Consider the following 11,528-nt stretch of genomic DNA (forward strand, 5'->3'; position numbering starts at 1 on the left):
TTTTTCATCTTTATTCTGTATCAGTATTTTTTACGTAAACTAGTCAATGATGTTTTTCTAGTCCAGTCAATAACTGTATTTCAAATTGTTTATAACCTGTAACGGTTACCATGTTTACTTTCTTTTTGCCTTTGTAACACTGTACCTTGTTTTGTTTGTAGTTTTTTACCCTCTTCCGAGAGGTTTGTGAAATAAAAGCTTACAACAGCACATTTTAACAAAGCGATTTTTGGATGACAGATATTTCCGAGTTTCATTTCTTTTAAAGAATTTAATTAACTATCTACTATGTCAAATAACCTACTAATAGTCTTATATTTGTCTTATACCGTGCATTTCTTTCCTTTATACAAATTTCCTCGGACTCAAAACTGTCGTCTATCTGGTTTTTAGCAAAAAACTACAAGGAAATTGAACTCTGCAAATTCATATGCAAACTGTGTACCAATACATGCTCAATGGACCAATTCCAAAATTGCTCTCTTTGTGGAAGGTCTTTCTCTAATGTGTTTCAACATTCCTCTTGCGCATGTCCTGCAACTGCAATTATTAGGAACAATTGGTGGAACGTGATCACAAACTGTTTCGACATACGCCTATGTTCAGAGTTATGCGGATTGACAGAAATGAAATGTTTCTTGTTCTTCTGGGGCGGTATACAATACACGAAACCAATAATCAAACCTTCCGCTTACTGAACTTCAATCTTGTTCGAAGCGCATTACCAGAGAGCTCTGGCTCAGTTACAGGTATCGCCTCCCTAGCTGTCAGACACCATGCCGGTATCTGCCCCTATCCATCACATACTTTAAGGATAGTGTATATATATTTATTCTTCTATATTCGTTTTGTTTGTATATATATGTAGGACTCCAAAGTGCGATGGTTTGCGCCAAACCCCGGTGGTGTGAGACGCCAATGTGCGATGGTCCACACTCATGCGCCAAAGTGCGATGGTCTGACACGTCAAAGTGCGATGGTGTGACACGCCGAAATTCATTGATTTGTAAACGACACGGTGTTTTGGTACAGACTGAACTAACCGTATGTTGTTTCACCAAAATATCAGTGCAAAATCCATGCACAAAAAATAAGAATATGAACTTATTTCATTACCATCTAGATCTATTTGTCGTGTAATTAAACACAAAATTTTCCAACGCGAAATCGTACAGAATGTTTTGTATTATAGCATACCCCCAGGAATTTAATGGGTGTACGTCAAAGTAATAAATGATCATGAATAAAAGAATGTTTGGGCGAAGTAGAGAGTTTGACAACAAATGTTACAGTGTAAAACTTGCGTTTGCTGTCGTCCATGTTACATTTCTTCGGTTTTATTTAGAAAGACGTTAAGAATGACATCACAATGACGTGACGTTACCGAACTTCGCACCATCGGACTTTGGCGTGATCATCGCTCTTTGGCGTCCGTAACGTTAACAAACCATCGCATTTTGGCGCAGACCATCGCACTTTGGCGTGACCATCGCACTTTGGAGCGACCATCGCATTTTAGAGTCTTGCATATATATGTCTGTTCAAAATGTAATATTCATGTATATGTAATTGTATATTAACTTATATTGCAATATCTCCACATGGAGGAAGTAAAGAATGAATGAATGAAAAACAAGATATGTTCGAATGCGGCGGCGGCATTGCTGTTTATTTGTTTTGGATTGATCCGCGTCACCTAGGTGATCAGATAGCTCATTGTCGTGAGCCGTTCGTCGTAAGCATTTTCAACTTTTTCCAGATCCTAATAAACGCATATTGTCAACAAAATTGATGTATAGCACATTTATAATTCGACAAGCAAGGCAAGTGAATTTCACAGACAATATGCCAAAATTAAATCATCGCTAACAATTCTACTTATGCGGTATTCAGAAATATATAAGGTGAAATTGCACGGTCTTGTATCGATAAATTGATAATTGGCCGACGTAGTGAACATTTGAGGATTTCACTGGTTGAATTTACAAACATTCTTAAACAAATTCTGAATATAGGAATAGATTCTTAGCATATTTTAATCTCTTGTTAACTGAACTGAAATACCGGTATATCCTTCGCCACGAGCATTGCAAGTAAACGTCAAGAGTCTTTCGGATAAGACATTAGGAAATCCTGTGTCGCAGTAAGTGTTGGCACTACAATCAAACATGGTATGTTTACTTGTTACAGAACAGTCACATAATTCCCATCCTAGTTGAAGTTCTCGGTTGTGTCTAGAATGATCGTATATATATGGCAAATCTAAACCCACCATGGAATCTGAACCCGTGCCAAGGGATCTAAGAAATTTTATGATTTTGGCAGAAGGCTCCCCGATCTTGCCGAATAAACAGTCAGTTTTCATTTAGTATGAAAAGAAGAGTTTTAAACCTTACAGACATGAACACTATATGTCCATTTTGCCCCTCCCCCTTCTGCCTTTAGAGACTAGACCCCTCCCTGCGTAAGTGTTATGGAATTTATAGCGAGAGAAGCTCGCGTAGCCTTGCTCCAATAATTACACCTTTGAGTCACATGATTTGTTCTTCATCAGCTGAAAAATGATGAGGAATATGTGTTACGGTGTGACCGTTGAGACGAGCGAAGACCCTTAACGCGGGAAATATAACGCAGTGGATGTAAACAGTGCATTGTGACGTCATCATTAGCTGCGATTTTTTCTCTCTTTCAAACCAAAAAATTATCCTGAACAAAAGGTACGAAGGCATGGCAAAGTTTGTCTAGAATTTAAAATCATTTGTGGTACTTTCCAAACTATTTATTTGTTTTATCTACGGGGTTGTCAATGAAGTATATCGCAGTGACGGCGACATTTTTCCGGAAGTATTATGGGTAGTCCCCCATCTGAAGAGCAAATCACGTGACTTAATTGTGTAATCATTTGAGCTAGCCTTAGTACGTAAGTCCTCGAGCTCGCGCTTCATACTTCACCACATATCGAGGCCTTAGAGATGCTGACGCCATGTCGATTCCATAGTCACGTGACACGGCAGAAAGATGGCAGTCTAGACGGTCGTCTGAGTGTCGACTGCAATGTTGTTTACAGGTTTTAGAGAGGTTAGTAGGGTCATAAACTTATAGAAACTACTTGATGAAACATTTCTAACAATAAGATCTGTTGATATTTATTGTTTTCCGATGTGAAAACGGTCCGAACTTACAGGTACTAGGCATCACGTGTAGTATTGTATGATGTAATTGATAGAATTTTCATCATTACACCCTTTGAATGAACTTAAAGTTTCGATATCACGGAAGTAAAGTATCTCGTTCTTATTCGGGAAGTAATCAGGATCCACAGATTTGCTTCATTTGATGTTCAAGCGCATATTTTGTTGCAATGAACGCCTATTTCATGAACACAGAGCTCAATATTATGCATTTTAAACAGTAATTATTTTGCTCTTAGATCTATGACCAAGTTTTTCATTCTTTAGAAAGTAGTAATTTTCAGGCTAGGATAACCAAAACTCTAAGAGCATAAAGAATTTAGTACAACAACGCTGTGAAAATAGGGCAGATCACAAGGTTATAGAGTATCTCGTCAACAATGCAGGCCTTATATACTATGTATATACAATGTAGTCATTAACGTCATTTGTTAATCGAATAGTACTATCTTTTCAAAGCATAGTTTAATATTACTTGAAGAAGAAGAACGGATAATCTAAAATACATGGAAAAGAAAACAAACCCATCAAAATTTTATTTCATGTTGGTTTCATGATAAACTTCAAATGTCTACTTGTTAGCTCTGCACTGCAGCTCATTTCATGGGACATGCATCCTCAAAATATTGAAATCTGGTCAAGTATCATAGTGACATGTAAGTACATGTAAATCAGCTTAAAGTGACCAAAATAATGTTATTTGGGTTACTTCATGTACCTTGTATTCTCTATACATAGATTGCATGTAGTTTTACATGTTCTACATTAGTCCGAAATATCTTGACGTTTTCCTGGCTTTTTTAATGATTTTGATATTTACTGCACCAGGATAGTAAATATCAAAATCATTGAAAAGGCCAGGAAAACGTCAGATATTTCGGACTAGTTCTACATGTAATTAACAAATTGTACTCATTTACAGGTTTCAGATACAGTAGATCACGCTTCTTCTCAGCACCATGATACATAATTATTGAAAAATACTTGCAGATAGAGAAATAAGTCATTTTAGAGACATCTTTTACACAAAAAAACACAGTTAACACCATTTTCTCATTTATGAGTGGTACTTGTAAACAAGCCACCTCCCTTTGACATTTGGCTGAATTGCATGAATCTTTAGTTTTCACTATTAGGAGGGCATAGAATAGAATGTAAGAAGAGAACAGGTATTCAAAATCTTGTTGGGGAGTTGTTTACTTAATTAGAGCATATTTCAGGTCTATACATATACAGTATGTAAAGAAGTAGACAGTGAAGTGGGAAATTTTCTTGATTTTAAGAGCGGTTATGTCCCTTTATCTCTTTAATCCATATTTTTCTACACAGGTTCTCATGATTACATGTTCAGCATGTAGCACTATATATAAGGTCACTTTTACCATGGATACAATTTACTTGTAATATTATTTGTTAGACACAGGGATCTTACTCGAACATCTCACATCAGTCTAAGATGACAACATAATACACAGAAATGTAGGGTTTCTAAATAATTTTATTGCGTACACATTTAGGGCAGTCGACATGATGGACTGGTATAGTTTCAATCAGAATAAGTCAGATTTGTCAAAAATGGGAGTTGAGGTCAATGAAAATCCCATATTTGAAGTGATATTACATGTGTAAAAATGTATACAATAATTTTGGAATACATGTCAAATGTAGCTGAGTGCTTAATAAAAATGTTGATATACAAAATGTAGGTGTCACCATGATTCCTAGCATATAAATGGGTACAAATACACGAATTCTGGTATGTGGGACACATCAAACACTTTGTATAATTAAGAATATAAAAGCGCACATAATAAATGTGCGAGTGCGCGCACACACACACACACACACACACACACACACACACACACACACACACACACACACACACTTATATAAATGATACTGAATGATCAACAACAAAAAAAGATGTATTGTTAAATGTTTGACATGACATGTCCCTTTCCTTAATCAACTCCAGTATTGAAATCGTAAAAGAAAAGTAATAAACTTGTATATATAGTTAATTGGATCAATAATGTCGAATACATTTCCATCTCCCACATACAGATGCTCTGGGCATGTCTTTGTCAAATACAGTGACTAATATAGATATTGTATTTCATTGACATTTTAATGGCATCAAACAATCTGCATTTTGTCCACAAAAGTTTAATGTTCCTGTCATCATTTTCATCACCAACTTCTTATGAAAAAGTGCAGCATCATAAGTTCATCATCATGATTGTTCATTTAAAGGTTGAAGTCATTGTACTGTGAGAAATTATTAATTATTTATTTGATGACATAGAATTTACATTTTCATCTTCCTCTCCAGAACCACTGGGTCAATTTCAACCAAATATGGTACAGATCATCCTTGGGTGAAGGGCTTTCAAGTTGTTGAAATAAAGAACCATGCCCCTTCAAAGGGGAGATAATTTTAAAATGCAAATATAGAGTGGGGGTAATTTAAAAGTCTTCTTATTATGAACCACTGGGCCAGAAAAGTTTACATTTACATGAAAGCCTCCATCATGCATTTTCTCTTTCAGAATTCGTTTTGCAACACTTACTCCATAACCACACCATTTGAGTATGATAAACAATCGTCAAAGGGAAGTTTTGTCGATGACAATAAAGTTCAATGAGCAGTGGTTGGATGCAAGCCTCGAATGATTTATGAACACTATTTTCTCCTCCAGAGGATGCAGAACGATGTCTTATAGTAAGGCAGATATTGTCATTTGTATTTGTTCTTACCCCAAGTACATTCAGGTTTTTTATTTCCATAAGTTTTTTTATTTCATGAATTCCTTTTTCAGTCGCTGTTGCAGTTAGAAATAAAGAATTGCAGCGAAGAAGCGTTCTCAGGGAGCCTATGTTCTGAAAGATTGGACGAAACGCCTTTCCTCAATCTAGTATACTATGGGCTTCATCCACACACACAATGACTTCCTCGTCTCTGTGTATGATAGATGAAAGACAACCAAATCCCCCTTTTGAATTACTTCTAGATGACCAAAATGTACTTTACACTTGAAAAGTGTTCTGTGCTAGCAAAGTCATCTGCAAGCGTAATAGCTAGAGAGCCTAACTTTTCGATTGCCTGATTGATGAAAGCATTTAATGGGCTATTAATGACATATTTTTGGAATAAATTTTTTACCACAATGTATTGCGTTGATGTAATATTTCTGGTGAAAAAGTCAGTCATATCTGATGAAGGTTGGTAAGGGGCGAGATCAAAAGATCAATGTCAGATAAAATCTAGATTCATAGTTAAGGGAAGAGGAGATAAAATCTCCCATAAGTTTCTGTCATCCGACATCAATTACACCTTACTGGGAAAAGAAAAATGGCAAGCAACTTTTAAAACCACATACATTTTTATTAATAATATTACATTTTAATGAACATTTAACATGTTTAACAGTTTTAATTTGTAAATAAACAGTAGAAAGGGTCTACAAATTGTTATTTTTAATTTATTTGTATGTTTTTCTTTTTAATGGATTAGTTTCAACATTCAACATGTTTAGATTGTCAGACATTGAACTTTGATCTTGCCCCGTAATGTACAATGCCTGTCAACTGAATTTGTATCAATATTTTATATGGAGTCATATTAATAAGCAATGTGTATTCATTAGGCAGTTAACATTCAATTTTAAGTCTTTTAAATGCAGGGCATAGGGTAGGTCCACAATAGGAGATCAAATTCATATGGGAATTCACAGGAAAATAATTAAGATAAATGAATTTTGTTTTTGTTGTGTCTGTCTATCTGCAAAAGGAATTGTGAGTGATATTCATAGGATCTGTTGTCTTGAATTGGATTTTTAACCTTGAAGTTGGAGTTAAACCTAACTTTCGTAATATCTCTTTATTTTGTACATAGCTGCTAAAAATCTTGAACACCCATGCCAAGGTGAATCGTATGAATGTTGTGATCCATGGGCCTCTTGTTGGTTTCAAATGAAGAATAACCCTTCAACCTCTACATATTGTTCAAAGTGAAAGCCGAGCTTGATCATAGGGGAAGGTTTTTATTTTCCAACAAAATCTCAAGACCATGCAAGGGCTTTGTTCTTGAGCAATATTGAGGACGGCATTTCATTTCAAATATGTCTTATATTAATTTGCAAAGTGCATTTGTAATTAAAGAGATATACTGGTATTCTGCATGATGTACTAGGTAAAAAATACAATTTCCATTAGATAGCCTTCAAATCTTGTAGAGACGCCATCTTAATCAAAATCAGATGACCAAATTAGGAAATTGGATTTTAATTGCAATGGAATTCCACAATCGTAACAAGGATGTACTTCAATGGAAAATTAATTAATGTTATGAGCCATAGCTGAAATTTTAACACAATATCTTGATTCCATGTGTTAAAGGAGCCATTTTATCTATGAAGAACCAACAAAATAAAGGCTAAATTTAGGTGAACCACCTATGTAATGTAACTTACACTCGATCGTGCTGAAAGTATGTCAATTTCTATTTTTGAAGTTCATGTTTCGTTTACATCCAAGCAACTATTTAAAAAAAAAAAATCTGTTGTTAAATTTTGTCTGACTTCATGGGAATATATATATTGACATCAATGGATGCAGATATTGCTTACCCTTTTTCAAACCACAAAATATATAATATATTCAAATTTTTTACCCTCCATGATCACTGCAATTATTCTAAATATTATTATAACATGAAACTTTTACAGTCGAGACATTTAACATTTTGTTTGTGTTTTAAATGTCACATCTTAATTAACATACATGTATATGGTAAATTTCGAATAGAATTGACACGTTTTGCACTTTAATTTAAAATATTAAATAATAAATAAAATAAAAAGAATACAGTACATGACACCCAAGCTTATAAAATCTGTCAATTCATTTTTGGAGTATCATTATGGAGCCTATTTATGTGTCCACATTATGTCCCGGTCATCGTCCATTACGTATCAGAAACTCGATTTCTATTGAGAACATAAATGTTTTGGAAATATCAGTGTATTCTGTAAATTGTATTGGTACATTTCTTATCATTTAATTAGACAGCATGATGTACCAAAATAAAATAATCACATATGTTCACCATTTGCTGCAAAGTTTATCGAAATTCCCGCCATATTGTTTACCCTAGATATATACCAACCCATAATGCAACAGTAACAAAGTCTACAGCAGCTGCATAGCCTTCGTAACGTAGTGCAGTAGGCTGTGACGTCATAGCTATCATTTGAGCGAGCTCGTCGAAGTGACACGAGCTTCGCTCGCTATTACCCATAATGCCTCTGGGAAAATGTCGCCGTCACTGCGTTATACAGGGAACCCCATAAATAAAACAAATATAGTTTAGAAAAAAACTATTTCAGACACAATTTCCCATACCTTCGTAAGATTTGTTGTTGATTGGTTTGATAAGGAACAAGATGTGTTTGTGAAACACAAATGCCCCCGATAATGGCCAACTCCAAAGATGACCAAGGTCACAAGGACAAATATCTTGGTACCAGTAGAAAGATCTTGTCACAAGAAATGCTAATGTGCAATATGAAAGCTCTAATGTCTATCATTTAGAAGTTATGACCAATGTCAATTTTTTTTAAAAGTATGTTAAATGCCAAGGTCAAAAGGTTTAGTACCCACGTAAAGGTCTTGTCACAAGGAATACTCATGTAACATATCAAAGATCTAGCACTTACTGTTCAAAAGTTATTAAAAAGGTTAAAGTTTTCAAACAGTAGGTCAAACTTCAAGGTCACAGGGTCAAAAATGTTGGTACCCATGGAAAGTTCTTGTCACAAGGAATACTCATGTGAAATATCAAAGGTTTATCACGTACTGTTCAAAAGTTATTAGCAAGGTTAAAGTTTCAGGCAGAATGACAGATAGGACAATATGCCCCCCTCCCCCCCCCCCTCCCATCTTCGATATCGGGGGCATAAAAATCTATAAATTCTAAGTAATTCAGATTACTTTGACAGAAATTTTATAATTAATTAAACATCAATTTTCTTATAATCTCTACTTGCATAGTAAATATTAGATGTGGCGCTAGCACTCTAATCTTAAGCTTGTTTTGATATAGAGCGTCATCTCTGCATAATTGATCGGCATCCAGTTGTAATTCCTTTCAGATGTACGGAACCAGATTTTTTTTTTGAAAAGAGTCAAATTTTAGCAATTACTGCCCTGTTCCTATCGACCCCTGAAATGCAAAAATCATGAAACTTTCAATTTCGGTTCCTCTTACGCTAGAGATGCTTAAAGTAGATTTGAAAAGAAATAGTCAGTAGCTATTAAGACAAATTTTAAGATATGTAATTGTTAATGGACGACGAACGGGGATCTAGTGCAGAAGATCATCTGAGCGCCTAAAGAGATCTAGCAAGTCGTTCATTTTTTAAAATTATTATCTCTTAAGTCAGGTTGGTAGCGAATCCCCACTTCAAGGGTAGGTTCTTTAAACGCGATATAATGGAATTTGTGGTCAATGTTTGTGTTCGTGATATCTTGTTCAGAAAAATGTACTAACCGATAAAAGAAGCAATAATTTCATCCACTCCCGGAGAAATAAATGAAATCTTTTGTTTTCTTGAAATACTGTATTGGGAGAACTTAATTTTTTTCCCCAAAAACCCTTAAAATTTGCGTCATTTTTATTAATTTCACCTATAAAAAATGATAGAAAATAGTACAAATGACTAAATAGGAGATATATTTCAAGCTCTATAAAACCTGTAAAATCCAGGAGCTTCGCCCCCTGGGGGCCTCAAGGCGGCCCCCCAGACCCCCTGCCTCATAAAGTGGCGCCCCCGTAACCACAGTTCCTTGATCCGCCCCCTGCTAAACGTTATTCAATGAAAAAAACTTCACCATGTCTATTTACTATATTAAGTATGAACAGCAATACCTAACAGAGAAGTCAGACTTTCAAGCATTGTTATTTTCATAATGTTCAAGAGGACGAAAAGTAGAATCATTTTTTTTTTCATTTTGTCTTATACCTTCTCGTAGATATGGCTTTTTTACAAAGCATGTTTCTCTTAAAATATATCCATTTATAATACTAGAAACAAAGATCAATTTTATATTCCAAAATGCAGATAAGAGTTAATCAAAAAATCATTTGTACCTGACTCTGTAAAACAGTGGAATTTATTAAATGTAGAAGCCAGAGAAGCCATCTCAATCAAGTCATTCCGCAAAAATATAATGACAGACATTGCAAGACCACCATCATACTACTCTTTTGGAAAACGATATACCAACATTATTCATACAAAGCTAAGATATAACTGTATGCGAGGTGAAGATAACGAACAGTGATCAATCTCATAACTCCTACAAGCAATACAAAATAGATAGTTGGGCAAACACGGACCCCTGGACACACCAGAGGTGGGATCAGGTGCCTAGGAGGAGTAAGCATCCCCTGTTGACCGGTCACACCCGCCGTGAGCCCCATATCCTGATCAGGTAAACGGAGTTATCCGCAGTCAAAATCAGTGTGCCAAGAACGGCTTGACAATCGGTATGAAACACGTCAGACAGCATTTCACCCAATGCGAGGTCGTATTGACGAACTAGATCGTTATAACGACCATAGAATTTGCGAAATGCTGACTTCAATCGAGACTGTTGAAATCCCTGTACCATCAACTTGTTTGTCAGTAGCTTACTTCGATTTAAAAACTGACTATACCCAGAACAAGCTCTTGCATATCGAATTAGTTGAGATATATAAACACCATATGCAGGTGATAATGGAATATTGCTACATAAATGTGGGAAGTTGACGATGGAGAAGCTGAAATCATCCCGCTTGTCATACAGTTGAGTTGTCAGTTTGCCGTTAATGTCTACTTTCAATAACATATCTAAGTATGAAGCAGAAGTGGACGACTCTGTGGTGTCCTTTATTTCGAGCTCATAGGGATATATCAAATCGACATATGAATGAAAGCTATCATTGTTAATAGACAAAACGTCATCGATATATCTAAAAGTCGAATTGAAGGTCACAGCGAGAGATTTTTTCTTCTCACGTAGAAGTTTTTGAATAAATTCTGCTTCATATGAATATAAAAACTTACTTAATTATGATCTTTATAAACGAAATATTACAAATTTTCCGTTTTGTACATGTGGACATATTAATGAAGATGTATATCATCTCTTTTTTGCTTGTAAAAATTACTCCAGAGCTAGAAATAATTTTTCATGCTTGGCTTGGTTAATATTGATACAAAATTGTTATTATGCGGTGATGTCAATTTGCCTCTGCAAACTAATATAAATATTTTTTTCAGTTGTTCA

The 11,528-nt window shown here is 35.2% G+C and overlaps 1 long non-coding RNA gene across 1 annotated transcript; it reads left to right on the forward strand.

The window, feature by feature from the left end:
• The first annotated feature begins 5,747 nt into the window (after positions 1–5,747).
• On the forward strand, positions 5,748–6,362 carry LOC125668784 (uncharacterized). The gene is made up of 2 exons (XR_007367763.2): positions 5,748–5,916; positions 6,014–6,362. It is a non-coding gene; the product is annotated as an uncharacterized LOC125668784 (long non-coding RNA).
• The last annotated feature ends 5,166 nt before the right edge of the window (positions 6,363–11,528 follow it).

This window comes from Ostrea edulis, chromosome 4, assembly GCF_947568905.1.
Source record: "Ostrea edulis chromosome 4, xbOstEdul1.1, whole genome shotgun sequence".
NCBI classification, from domain to species: Eukaryota; Metazoa; Mollusca; class Bivalvia; order Ostreida; family Ostreidae; genus Ostrea; species Ostrea edulis.